We start from the raw sequence: 14,073 nt of genomic DNA on the forward strand, positions 1-14,073 counted from the left end.
CAGAAGTTGGTAGTGCAAACACATAGGTACTATACAGTTTAATAATAAATAGTATAATAGATGCATCTCCATGGTCCACTGATGGACCAAAGGAAGGAGTAGCATATTAAGTCTTGATGGATCATAAAAAAAGAATTAAGAGAGTAGGGGGGAATTTACCTAAATTTTGAAGAAGGAGAAGGACATTTTTGCCGAGATGTCAGGTGGGTGGAGATTCAAGGCAAAGATATAATTCAACTTGGATTTTATCCTGTATGCAATGAGATGCCATTTATGGATTCTGAGCAGTGTAGATACCATCCATATCCAATATGTATGTTAGGAATATTATTATTATATTGACCATGGAGGGAGAGTTTACAGGGGAATTAATCTGGAATTGGATACATCACCAAGGAGATGATCGCAACATTTCAGGAAAATAGGTGCTATAGACTTGAACTAACTCAGTGGCAGGGAAATTAGAGGGGAATAGATGTATTTGAGAGAAATATTAAGGGATTAACTGGAAGAATTTGCTGAGTGGTCGAATGTAGAACACCAGGGGAAGAATGAGTCAAGGAATTACTCCTGGTTTCCGCCTTGGGTGACCAGTTACATTGTGGTACCGTTAACCAGGATAAGAATTGCAAGACAATAAATCGTGATGGAGAAAAAGATAATTGCTTCCATTTGGATATGTTGACTTAAAGTGCCTGTGGGAAGATGGTGAAGATTCATCCTTATAGCAATTAAAGTGAAAAGATCTGGGATATTTGGTTGATTTTTAAGTCTGAAATACCCTTCCCCCCAAATAATAATCTTAGTTTAGTTGGATGAAGAGATTATTTAGGAATGAGATGATATATACAAAAGGGGGCCCATGGCCAGGGATGGATAAGGAGACATGGCACAGAGCAGCGTGAATAATGTCAGGAAGGAAAAAGCCAAGGAATGTACAAAAATTTTAAGGAAAACTAAAAGCACTCTGTAATGTATATTTAGAGCAAAGAGAATGTAAGCAAAGGGAATGTTATATAATACTAACAAATGACACTATAAAAACAGAGTTTACAGTGATTTTCTTGTGTCTTCACAAAAGAATGGTCTTCAAATTGAAAACGGGTCTAACAAAGATGGTAAAAAGGGAATTGGATCCAAAGATAGATATGGGAGATACTTAAGGAACATCTATTTGCTTTAAATGTGTTCCTGTCTTCAGGCTTAGATTATTCCAGGATACTGAAATAATTTCCAGATATTTTCGTAGAGCTATTACTCATAATCTCTGAGAAGTTATGAAGAACTGGTACAGTGCCAGAATCCTGGCCTCTAAATGGTAAGGACCTGAGGATAGGCCATTACAGCTGGTAATCTTCTGTTTGACTCCTGACACATTCTAGAATGGACTACTTAGACAACTTGTATGTGGGTGTTGAGAGGATAGTCAGTCACTTGCAGGGTTTAACAAAAATGCATCAGTAGGAAGTCATTTCATTTATATTTTTCTTTTTCACGGAACAAGAAGTTTAGAGAAGGCTAATAAATGGGGACAGGATCAAAATTGAATGAATATTTCAGTTTCGAAATAATAGACCCACATAAATACAGGGACAAATGTAGAAGTCCTAAGATTAAGTTTAAAAAAATCAAACCAAGTGGGACGATGTTGAGGATCTGGCTTAGAGCAGTTAAAGTAAAAAGATCTGCATATATGGTTGATTTTAAGTTTAAAAGTAACACCCAGAATGATAACATAGTTTGCCCTCAGAGGCATGTTATTATCTCAAACAAGGAAGAAAACAGCTTTATCTGTATTGGCAAAGATTCCATTTCGAGTATTGAGCTGTCTTTTGGGTACTGTATTTTAAAGGAGCAAAAGCGTAGGATCTGGAAATTATGTTGAATGAATAATAGTTGAAGGAGCTAATTATAATGTTTAGGCCAGAGAAGACATGTTATGTCTTTAAATATTTGAGGACATGATATGAGATTGGGCTCCTAATTTTCTTTGGCTCTAGAGGCTGAAATTAGTTTAATGAGGAATGATTAAACTCAATATTGAAAGAACTTTAAAAAATTAGATCTTCTAAAAAAATGAACTGCCTGATGAGAAGGATGGCTCTTTTCAATAGCAATCCTCAAACACAAGTTAAGTGACCAATTAACAAGGATAGTGGAAAGGAAATTCCAGCATCAGGTGGGAGTTTGCAATATATTCATTTTTTTTCTTATCTTTTTAACTCTAAAGATCCTTTTCAACTAAAAAAAAATTCCATGGGTCTTCACATACTAAAACTTTTGTATCTGTTACATGAGAAAGTATATAGAGCAATAGAAAAACATTTGTTTGGATCCAGAATTATTTTGATATAAATATGTACTAAAATGGCTTAAAGGTATTTTTACACTTTCATAAAAATTAAATTCTCAAGACATATATTTATTCTACAGACAATGCCTGCTGCTCTTTTAGATTCACAACTCCCGTAAACAATTGCATGTCCTCTCATGTTTCCAAGCTTCAGATTAAGAACTGAACAAGATAATAAAATTATCAATAGATCTGGGTGCAACCTGAGAATTTGCATTTTTAGCAGATTCTGAGATGATGCTGATGCTGCCAGTAGGCAGATCACATTTTGTTTTTTGGTTTCTTTTGTGCGGTATGCGGGCCTCTCCCTGCTGTGGCCTTTCCCGTTGAGGAGCACAGGCTACGGATGTGCAGGCTCAGTGGCCATGGGTCACGGGCCCAGCCGCTCCACGGCATGTGGGATCTTCCCGGACCGGGGCACGAACCCGTGTCCCCTGCATCGACAGGCGGACTGTCAACCACTGCGCCACCAGGGAAGCCCGCAGATCACATTTTGAGTAGCAATAAAAGTTATCTTCCAGGTTCAGAATTTGTTTTATCATGACTTTTACCCTTTATCCACATCCAAAATTGATACTGTTCCCTGTGGATAATTTATAGCATAGTCCCCTGTCCTACTCTGAATCCTGGCTTTACCGTTTATCAAGCAGAGTGATCTTGAAGAAATTCCTTCAGATTTCTGATTCCTTTGTGAGGTTGACATCTAAGGATTAAACGAAATAATATAAGTAAAATGCTTAGCATAGTAGCTGACATAGCAAACATTCTAAATTTATGGTTACTGAATATTTTAATGACAATGAATGTAAAGGTGATGATGAGAAATGAGCAGTTTTCTTATACAAGCCTTCTTTTTAAAAAATTTTATTGAAGTATAGTTGATTTATAATGTTAATTTCTGCTGTACAGCAAAGTGATTCAGTTATACATATATGTATCCTTTTTCATATTCTTTTCCACTATGGTTTCTACAGAATATTGACTATAGTTCACTGTGCTATATAGTAGGACCTTGTTGTTTATCCATCCTATATATAATAGTTTGCATCTGCTAGTCCCAAACTCCCAATCCTTCCCTCCCCTACCTGCCCCCTTGGCAACCACACGTCTGTTCTCTATATCTATGAGTCTCTTTCTGTTTCGTAGATATGTTTATTTGTGTTGTATTTTAGATACCACATATAAGTGATATCATATGGTAATTGTCTTCCTCTTTCTGGCCTTCTTCGCTTAGTATGACAATCTCTAGGCCCATCCATATTGCTGCAAATGTCACTATTTCATTCTTTTTTACAGCTGAGTAATACTCCATTGTGTATCTTCTTTATCCATTCATCTGTTGATGGATATTTAGGTTGTTTCCATAAATAGTGCTGCTATGAACATAGGGTTGCATGTATCTTTTCAAGTTATAGTTTTGTCTGGATATATGCCCAGGAGTGGAATTGCAGGATCATATGGCAAATCTATTTTTAGTTTTTTTAAGGAACTGCCATACTGTTTTCCATAGTGGCTGCACCAATGTATATACCCACCAACAGTGTAGGGGGGTTCCCTTTTCTCCATACCCCCTCCAGCATCTTATACAAGCCTTCTTTAATAAGTGTTCTTCCATAACGCCATATGTGTTCCTAAAAAATTACGTATTAAAAGAATAGAGTTCAAGGAAACAGACCCATCCAGTGCATCTTTGTAATCAAAGCACTAAAAATACAAAATAATGATTTATACCTGGGTAGTTAATTTAGATGGCCCAGGCGGAAGCTCTGCATTTCTGAAAGCTGCCACTGTGGGTATTAAAATAAGCAAAAGACATTACAGAAGAAATACGGCAACACTGCAATGAGAGCAGCATTAATGGGTGTGGAAAGGTCTGAGATGCTAGAGCTGACAATAAGGTGGGCAAGAGGGGTGGGCAGTCCAAGGCAGCTTGAGGTATGAGCCCAAAAGACTGGCCTTGCCTTTCAGATTCCTTCAAACACAGCTGAATAGGCTCCTGCTGAAACTGCAACAGCTGAACTGATGTTTGTTTTTTTTTTCCTTTCCTCCTGAAGGTTATAATTCTGTTCTACTGTTTTGCACCCATCTCTGCCTGGGGTTGGGGAGGGCAGGAATCACATATAAACCAAGCTGACTTCTGCATTTCACCGACATCATTCTAGTTACAGAACTGCATTACAGAACTAGTTACTAATTTTAGTTACCCAAACTTGCATTACAGCAGAACAGAATGCATTGGGTTTTATAGTCTACATTTAATCTGGAAGGCATTGAGAAGGAACACCTCCTATAGCCTTTTTGGATTCTCTAATATCCAGGTTACTAAAAGATTTCCCAGGTTATTGTGGTGAAGAAAACCTTTTGCAAACACTTGACCAATAGAAGCAAAGGGGCAGAGTCCCCAGTCACAGTGGCTCTTGGTTTAATATCTCCCTTACACCTTCATTCTATTGTTATGTTCCCTTCATGGGTGACGACCAAACTCAATCATGAAACATTTTCTCCTAGTTTAACTCCTTCCTAAACCTGCTCTCCTCATCCCAGACTGCTTTTCAATGCAGCTTCTATAGATGACAGCAGCATAAGTTGGGCAAGCAAGCATCTTCAAAGGAAACTGAGAAGATCAGGTGTAACTTTTTGGTTGGCGACCTCAATTCCTTGTGGGAAGGAAAGGATAAAAATAGTACATATATTCAAAGAAGCTGCGGCTCTTGGCCCAGTATCCGGGCTAAGTGAAAGCCTGACGGTTTTGCCTTGATGTTTGTTTAAGCAGCAGCCTACAGTATGGCACGAGGTGAATTTTTTCTCTACTTGTTTTATTCCGAATAGTTTTCAAAAGCTCCTGTGGAACACTGACTGCGGCTTTGATCGGGCTCTTATTCAGGGCTGACATTCCCATGAACAACTCTAGCTCTGACCAGCTTCAGCCACTTTTAAAATTCTCATTTAAATTCCAATTCTCCATAATCTTAACAGGCAAAAAGATAGACCCAGAGTGAGGAAGGGCAAGTGAGATGCCTCTTCTGGATCCACAAGGCCCTCAGATGAAACAGACCCATCTAGGCAGCAGGAAGACAGTAGAAATCCGTGAAGAAAAGAGCTAGATACTTGATGTATGCCATATGCCTTCGAGACTGGGGTTTTTGACCGACACTTGGTTCAGATGAGCCTGCAACATGTGTCTGAAGGTTCCCATAACCCTGCAAATCAGAAAAAAAAAAAAAGGAGCCATACATTTCTAAATATCAGACTGTCTTGCAAGATTTCTGAAATGTTTTAGGCTGTATTTTGGGGTAAAAACAGAAATAAAAAGGTTGATGTGGTGAGCAGTGTCTGCGAGAGGAAGCGTCCCTTGCTTGGGTTCATTTTATGGGCATTCCTAAAATCTGTTATTAGGTTTTGCTTTTCCACCTCTCTCCCCACAGCCTCTCTCAGATTCACACTCCAGAGCCTCTTCTTGTCCTTGGCAATTTGAGAAATTTTATCTATATTCGTGATATCGGAAGGTATTTGGAAGTTACGTGGACTGACAGCAGATTCACCTTTTTTCAGGGACGATGCACAGGAAACAGGAAATCCTTTTCCTGCTCTTCACCTCTGGCTGCAGAGAAGTGGGCCTGGTCTCTCCTTTGCCTCTTTTGTTACCCAACTCAGGTACTCCTGGTTTTCCAGTGAGCTCTCCCACCTCTCCGTGTCCTAATCCATTCCACTCTGGATTTGGTGACTTCTGGTGACTCCGTATTTGCACTAGCAGGCGTCTCAGCTAACCTCTCTGGTTTGGTGACCTGTTCTTTGGACTCAGTCGACACCACCAGCCCAAAGATTCTTCTCTTTGTCTGGGCTCAGTGGTTTCTCCACTGGGATTGGAAATGATGTTCATTCCCCTTCCATCCCCTTTCATACTCTACTTTTGGGAGAATAATGTAACAGAGAAGAACAAACCTGACTCCATATTGGATCATTTCCTTTAGCTCTAACCCTTGTGCTCTGTCCCCTGTGCTTAGTCTTGCTGGCTCTGCACCTTTTGTAAAAGAATGTTGCCTATAGCCTGAAATATACATGATAGCCCATTGTCAAGGTTCTGACCTTTAAAGGTGTAACACTTTTCCATTCACATAGAGATAAAAATTTGCAGAACAGAAAATAACGATTGTCTTGTTGGAGGTTTATAGGAACATTGTCACCAGACAGACCTATGTGGACAGCTGCAGGATCAAAGGATTCCTGCGCCAAGAAGTTTGTGACAACCAGCCACACCCCTTCCCCTTTTAGTATAAAAGAAGCTTGAATTCTAACTCCAGTAAGATGGTTCTTTGGGACACTAGTCCACCCCCTTCTCAGTCTGCTGGCTTTCTGACTAAAGTTCCTTACCCCAACAACCCATCTCTCAATTTATTGAGCTGTCATGTGGAGAGCAATACGGGCTTGGACTCAGTAACAATGTGAGATAGGCTTTCTTGGCCCCGAATCCGATTTTTCCAGGAGAAAAGTTGACAAAGCACAAACTAACAGTGAGTTAATTTTATCATTGATCTTCAGGATATATTTGGGACATATTATGGTTTTCTAAGTTGCAACTCAGTCACTGGGTACAGATGATTTTGACAACCTGTTATTTCCTGAAACGATTCTATGCTTCCTCTCTCCGTTCCCTCTGCCTTAGATGAGGATCTTATTCTTGATCACTAATAACCTCTTAATTAGTTCCCTTGCTGCCAGGCCTAGTCCTGTTCACATTGTCACCAGAGTATCTCTCCTTTGCTTTGCTGTTTAAAACATTTCACTGCCTATCCAGCATTTATATCAGCATTTCCTAAAGGACAGACAATCATAGAGAAATAAGTGGCTGAATAAATCCTTAAAACACTGATATCCTGAAACCCCTTTTGGAGACTCCATATGCTTTCATAATTCAGAGCTGTAATGGTTCTGAAGAATCCTATAGTGAAGAAACTTGTTCAGTTCAGAATTTTCTTAATGTATTTAATCATGGAATTCCTTTTCAAGTTTTACCTACTAATATCTATAATACTAGTTTCCACAAAGACACTTGGGTAGTGCTTTCTAGGATAAAAGACAAGCTGCTTACCTTGTAGGACTGGGCATATCATGGCATGTTATTTCCTGTCTACCTATCTTACCTGATTTTCCACCCCTGGATGCCTTGCCCTTTTATATTCTACCTGAAGGATAGACAAAGGATCACCTTAGTCTGTGTCTTTGCATTTGCCTATCTTTCTGCCTAGAGTTTTTTTCTTTCCCTTCTCTGCCTAGTAAACTTTCCCGTCCCCATCTTTTGAAACCCAAAATAGATCCTTGCGAGGGGAATTCTTCGTTAACTCTTGCCCATTAGAAGTAATCACTCCCTCCTTAGTTCTGCTGCTGTGCCTGTTCCCCTCCACATTTCGGTTGAATTCATATACTGGTTTACAATTGTGTTTGTGGGTCTAATGTGTTCAAATTGCTGTGAGTGACTTGATGAAAAGGGGTTGAGTCTGTGTAGTCAGTTTTTAGGATAAGCCTGGAACATAGTAGGAGCTTAATAGATGTCTGTAGAACAGAAGAATGGCCTCATACCACACATGGGTAACATCATTCTGGATTCCGAACTTCTTTTCGTTTGGTGTCTTAAGCTAGATAGCACATGTACCTCAAGAAAAAAAAGCAACAATGTCTTCATAGGGAAAAGAGATATATGAGATGTATGTGTGTACACATCTGCATATATACATATATACACACAGATATGTACACGTATATAGTACTCAAGCACAGATAGATCATATGTTTGTTTGCAAGGGACACTCACAAGCACACACTATGCCTTCACAGACATTTTCTCCAGCCATGAAACACAGCAATTTAATAAAGGATGATTAGGAAATACAGGAAAAGAAGCTTCACTGCAGGCAATGAAATACATCAACTGTTTTAGAAATAACACCTTGGGAGTTTTAATCTTTACACATAACCTTAGCTTCTAAGGTCTCCTCCCAACAACAGACCTTCAGCATCCTGCACAGATTTCCATTTATCTGCGTGGGCTGAGCTGACCCCGCTGGAAATCGAACATTGCTCCAGATATTGGTCCAGGCACACTGACGCTGGCGAGGGACCCCTTGTGTGAAATTTACAGAAGAGCCTGCTAGAGAGTTCTGAAGTGCAGGAGCAACTGCGAGGCTGCTGCTTTCCTCCCAGGGCTGGTAGAAAGGAATCTTGGGCCACTTCTGTCCCCGCAAGGGAATGGCACCACTGAGATGCCTTTCTCTCTGACTCTTGTGCTCTGCTCCCCCCGTCTCCTCTCATTCCTCACGCTCTGTCTTGCTCTGACCCTGACTGTAACATGACCAGTTAGTCATGACCTTCATGTGCTGCAGGGGTGCTCTGTTCTCCCTCTGCTCTATCTCGCTGGCCTTAAGCTAGAGTGAACTCACTAAGCACGAGATTCCCTTTAAAAAAAATAGAACTGAAAGAAGTGTTGTTTGCTTTCTGGCCCTCAAACACCAAGGCACTGTTGTGCTCCTTAAAATTGTAAATTATGTCTGTTTAAGAAAATGTCAGTGTTTTCTAAAACAGAATAACAGTGCTGGAAAAGACTTGGCTGTGCTATTTGTTACCAAAGTTTCATGCAAGAAAAATGATGCATTCATCATTATGAGCGCAGTCAAGGGGCATAATGACTGGGGCACAATGCTGCTTCAGTTCTTTTAAGTAACATGATGGATTCTTTTTCTCCTCAGCAAGTTATCTGAGTAATGTAAAAGCTCATAAACTGAGATCCAGGGAGACTGTCGATAAAGGACTATACTTAACAACAATTAGAGCGTGAGACACATCTCGTATAATTAAATTGATTATTTTTTTTCTTCTGCCAGAAACAAGACTTTTCCAGATAATGATTGCTTTAGTTGTCTAAAATTGTATTTATTGAAGTGGGAGAGGATTAGCTCTGTTGTTACATTGAGGCACTGCTTCTTGCATCTTCGAAATCCGATTCTTAAATAGGCCGATTGGATGATTTTTGAATACAGAAGGGTAAATAGCTATGGATAATCTCTGAAATCAACATGAAATCCCTGTCCTGGTAAACATATTATTTAGTGACATAGAATTTCAGCAAGTGGACTCACAGGGGTGGGAAGGCGGGGGTAAAGGGGTCAGGCCCCTGGTTTTGATGGGTTCCCTGGCCAGTCAGGATCCTGAGCAAGGCTCTTAATTTAGCCATGCATTCTCCAGTGTAATGCAAGCATAAAATGGTCACATTTTTTTCCGTGTCTAAAATATGTTAAAGATTTATAAAACGAGGAGCTTTACTTTTTACATTAAAAATTGCCTTTTAAGGGTACATGTAACACCCTCCTCCCAAAAGCACATAACCCCTTTTTGATCCCTGGATAACGCTACTAAATTGGGATATTTACCTGAACTTTCCTTACTTGGCCTCCATTCATGTCAAACAGCTGTTGGACTGAATACAAAGGGACTTGTCTGACTTTCTAGTAATAACCTTGATTTTTTTTCCTGGTGTCTTGAAAGCATTAATAGTGAATTGAGTTTTACCTTTTCCAGCAATGGGAGTGGCTGTTTTTCCGTTAAATATCACTGGGTTTAATGGGGCTAGAAATATTAAAAGAAACCCTAGCCATATGGAAATTTCAAAAGAAGAAAAGAGAGAGAGAGAGAGAGGGAGGGAAGGAGGGAGGAAAGAAGGGAGAGAGAGAAGGAGGAAAGAAGCTATTTGTTGTTTTCTTTTATTTTTATTCAATTTTTTAAAAGCTCCGGAGGAGAGCAGACAAGGGTTGTGTGCAAGTGGGTGGAACATATTTGCTGTGAAATAGGATGGAATGTTTACTGAGCTATTTTCCATGAGAATCAAAATGTTTCTGCTCTCATATCCCCTTTTCACAGCAGTGGCCTTTTAAAACATGTTGCCTCGGTGACTGCTGGTCAGACTCCATGTGATGCTTCCTTTGAAAATAATGGCCCTAGACTGTGACTGGCTTTGCTCACCCTGTTGGGCAAGAGCACTGAGAGATTCGCTGCATTTCCAAGCCTGTGGGATTTGAGTTCATCTCTTTCCAGTATTTACTGGAGAAATGTCTAGTGGGTTAGGGCATGGGAGAAAAACTTATCCTAACAGAGTGCTTCCTTGCCGTCTGGGTTAACGTGTGTCATTGTGCCTGAGCCTTGGCCTTGAGCCTCTGCCTTTGCTACCCGTTGGCCCTGGGAGGATGATGGAGGGTGGTGTGATGGATAGAAAGTTGACCACGGAGGACCACCAAGGAATGGTGTACGGTTGAGCAAGTCCCTTATCCTCTGTTAGTCTCTATATTCTGTAATTGAAATAAAATGTTATCACCTAACCTTAGTAGGACGACTCTTTGTAATAACTATATGCATAGCGAAAGGGGTGAAATTTAGTACAGTAAAATTGTAGAAGTGGTTATGTTAGTGGGATTGAGGTCAAACTTTTTCTGTTTCTCTGGATTTTCAATAATTTTCTCTACCAGTGACAACAACAAAAACAACACAGCAAAGGCTCTTTGGGCAAGTCTTCTGTGATGGATGATTCAGTGTTTTGTTTTGCTTTTTACATGAATCAATAATCTTTAATTTGTAAAAATAAAATATAGTTGACCCTTAAACAACATGGGTTTGAACCATATGGGTCCACTTATATGCAGATTTCTTTTTAATAAATACTTACTACAGTACTACACGATCTGAGGTTGGTTGGATCTAAGGATGAGGAACCCCCATAGAGAGGGCCCACTGTAAAGTTATATGCAGATTTTCATCTGCATGGAGGGTCAGCACCCCAACCCCTGCATTGTTCAAGGGTCAGCTGTACATAAAAAGTACATAAACTGTATCATACTACTTTGTGGGTTGTTTTGAAATGCAAATTAAATGACTGAGTGAAAGTATGTAATATCTTATAGCCTATTTTACAGGTAGTAGTTGTTATTTTGGAAATCAAATTCTTTTTAAATAGTGGTGATGAATATCACAATCCCTTTATTTTATCAAGAATGTACTGCATACACTCATGGTGACTCTATGAGTTCGTAATAGTGTCCTACACTAGTGTATACACTATGCACACTACAGTGTATAACAAGTGAGAAAACTGTCAGAGAATTCAGCAACTAGTCCAGAGTCACACCAGCAGAGCTGAGACCCAAGCAGGCTCTCTGAGTCCTGAGATCTACTCATTACGTATCGGCTCACTGAGTCCAAGGCCTGGAATTTACTCAGTTTGACACCAGCTTAATCACTTTAATTATGGCCATCTGAAGAACATCATTTATCAGAACGTATATATATATAATATAATATATATATTATATATTTTTTTCTGATAAATTATATTCTGAACTGAACTTTTAATTTTCAAATATCTATTCGTGTTGCTATATTGCAGTGAATCCTATCACTTCTTTTCTAAGAACCAAACAAAGCTAACCAACCTCTTGATTACAACAACATAACAAAGCCCAGTGGTAAATTGTATACAGTAATAATTTAAAGTAATGCTGTGCTTAGGGCTTTGAAGTTTCACAGCTACCTCCAAAATGTGAACATTGAATGTCAAGTTTGAATTCATTCAGGTGAGAGGATGTTAATTCAAAACTTTATTTTGGAAATGTGAAGATAAAATCTTTTGAAGGCTACCTTTAGTAATTAAAAAGTGTGGGGTTTTTTGTTGTTGTTGTTTCTTAACAAAAACAGACCAGACCTTTATGTTGTCTTAATTACTAGTGTAGTTTTTTAAAAATTCCATGTTTTCCGCTATTTTCTTTCTTTAAAATTCACTTTAGATATGTGAGGTCCTTTTATTTCCTTCATTATTAGTGAATCCTGCATTAGAAAGCCACCAACTTATTATAGCTTTTAATTAATTACAAAAAAGTAACTTTATCACTACTAACTTCAATCTTATGAAACAACGAAACCAAGCCTAGAACATTTTAAGTAAGTTGCTTTTTATAGGATTTTTATCTTCAAAACTCAGTGTGACTCCACGGTTTGTTGTGATGTATCAGACCACATTAGTTTGAACTTTTGATCAAATCGACTAAATTTGGTGAATTTATTTTGCTATACATTTGGCCAAAAGTTTGTCAGTAATAGCATAAACCAGATTTTAGGGATAGTAATAAAGACTGGTAAAAGTACTAAATGAGGAAGTATACTATTGTAGCTTGTCAGTGTTAGAACACGAAAACACCTAAACAATCCAAAAGCGAGCAAGTAAACAAACAAACAGAAATACAAGGAAAGAGCTAAATTCAGAGGTATGTAAACAAGCAGTGTAATACAGCAGAAAGGTCAAAATCTGGAGAAATGAGTTCCTACCCCAGCTTTAGAAATTCCTGTGAGGATTTAGGTAAGTTGCCCCAGGGCCTTAGTGCCCTTTACTTGTAAATGGGGTTGATTGAGCCAAAACAATGAATGGCTTTCTAACAGTTACAGGTTCTGTAGGATTTACTAATAGAAGAAACTATGTGTCCTGCACACATAAAGCAAAACAAAACAAAACAAAACTGTATGAGCTCACTTTTGTATGTTTTATATATCCCTGTTGTGTGTAAAATTTATTTTGGGGTAGGGAGTGTTCTCTGTTTAAAAAACTATCTGTCTATCTATTCCTTTCTAAACAATCACTGAGACAAAATGGTCTGCTCTGATATTCTATGATGTAGTATATTCCTCAGTGTAGAAAAATCCACATATCCGGATCAATGTGTAGAATAAGAATAGTGATAGTGAAAATGATTCATTAAGTCAACAAATATTTATTGACTAAATATTTGCATCTACTACATGATAGAACACTGTGACCGGCCCCAAGAGATAGAATCTTGAAAAATAAGTTCTGGATTGGTAATGGGAAACTTAGAATCCAGCTGGGTCCAACACACACCAGCCGTGTCAGCTTAGGTGAGTCACGTTTCTAGACTTAGATAATTCATAATCTGATTCGTTCAACATATATCTTACCAAATGTAACCCTAGATTCTAACTGCGCATCTGGTACTTTCCCCGCTTCCAGTGCTCTTAACATACTCAATTTACTTCTGTAACAAAACTCGGACAATGTTCCTAGCCTGATTTAGATTTAATTGCTCAAGGATTCCAGGTTTCAGGTTTCTGGAACCTGTTTTTCAGAATATTTGCTTCTCCTGACTTTGTGTGTGTTGTTCTGTTCTATCATTAAAGCATCATTTCTTTCCAAACTCCCTGAAAATGCAACTTTGGGAGGGAGATGCGTGGACCCACTATCACTTTTGCATAAATTACTTCAACAAGTATTTGTCCATGGCAGATGGGATTAAGCATGGTGGGACAGAGTCTTGGATTGCCTAACTTTGATAAGGGAGGAAAAGGAAAAAGAAACTCTTGACAGGTGAATGACCGCAGAAAGGGAAAGTGGGAAATTGCCAAATACACCTACAACACAGATTTCCTGATGTTCACTGAGGAGGTTAAGTTTCTGTCATCAAGAAGCTTAAAAATATTTTAAAAGACAAAGCATGGACAAAATAGGACTCTTGAATAATTATACAGGTATTTTACAGTTCACCCTTAAAGTTAGTGGTTCATAGAGTATTTTGGGAATTCAAAGTGTTGGAGACATCTTTGTGGGACGATTTCTCTGTCAATGGATGCTCAAATATAAAATCCAAAAGATTGCTCTGCGCCAACATCCTTCTTCC

The sequence above is a fragment of the Neophocaena asiaeorientalis genome, unplaced genomic scaffold (assembly GCF_003031525.2).
Source record: "Neophocaena asiaeorientalis asiaeorientalis breed wild unplaced genomic scaffold, Neophocaena_asiaeorientalis_V1.1 scaffold273, whole genome shotgun sequence".
Lineage (NCBI taxonomy): Eukaryota > Metazoa > Chordata > Mammalia > Artiodactyla > Phocoenidae > Neophocaena > Neophocaena asiaeorientalis.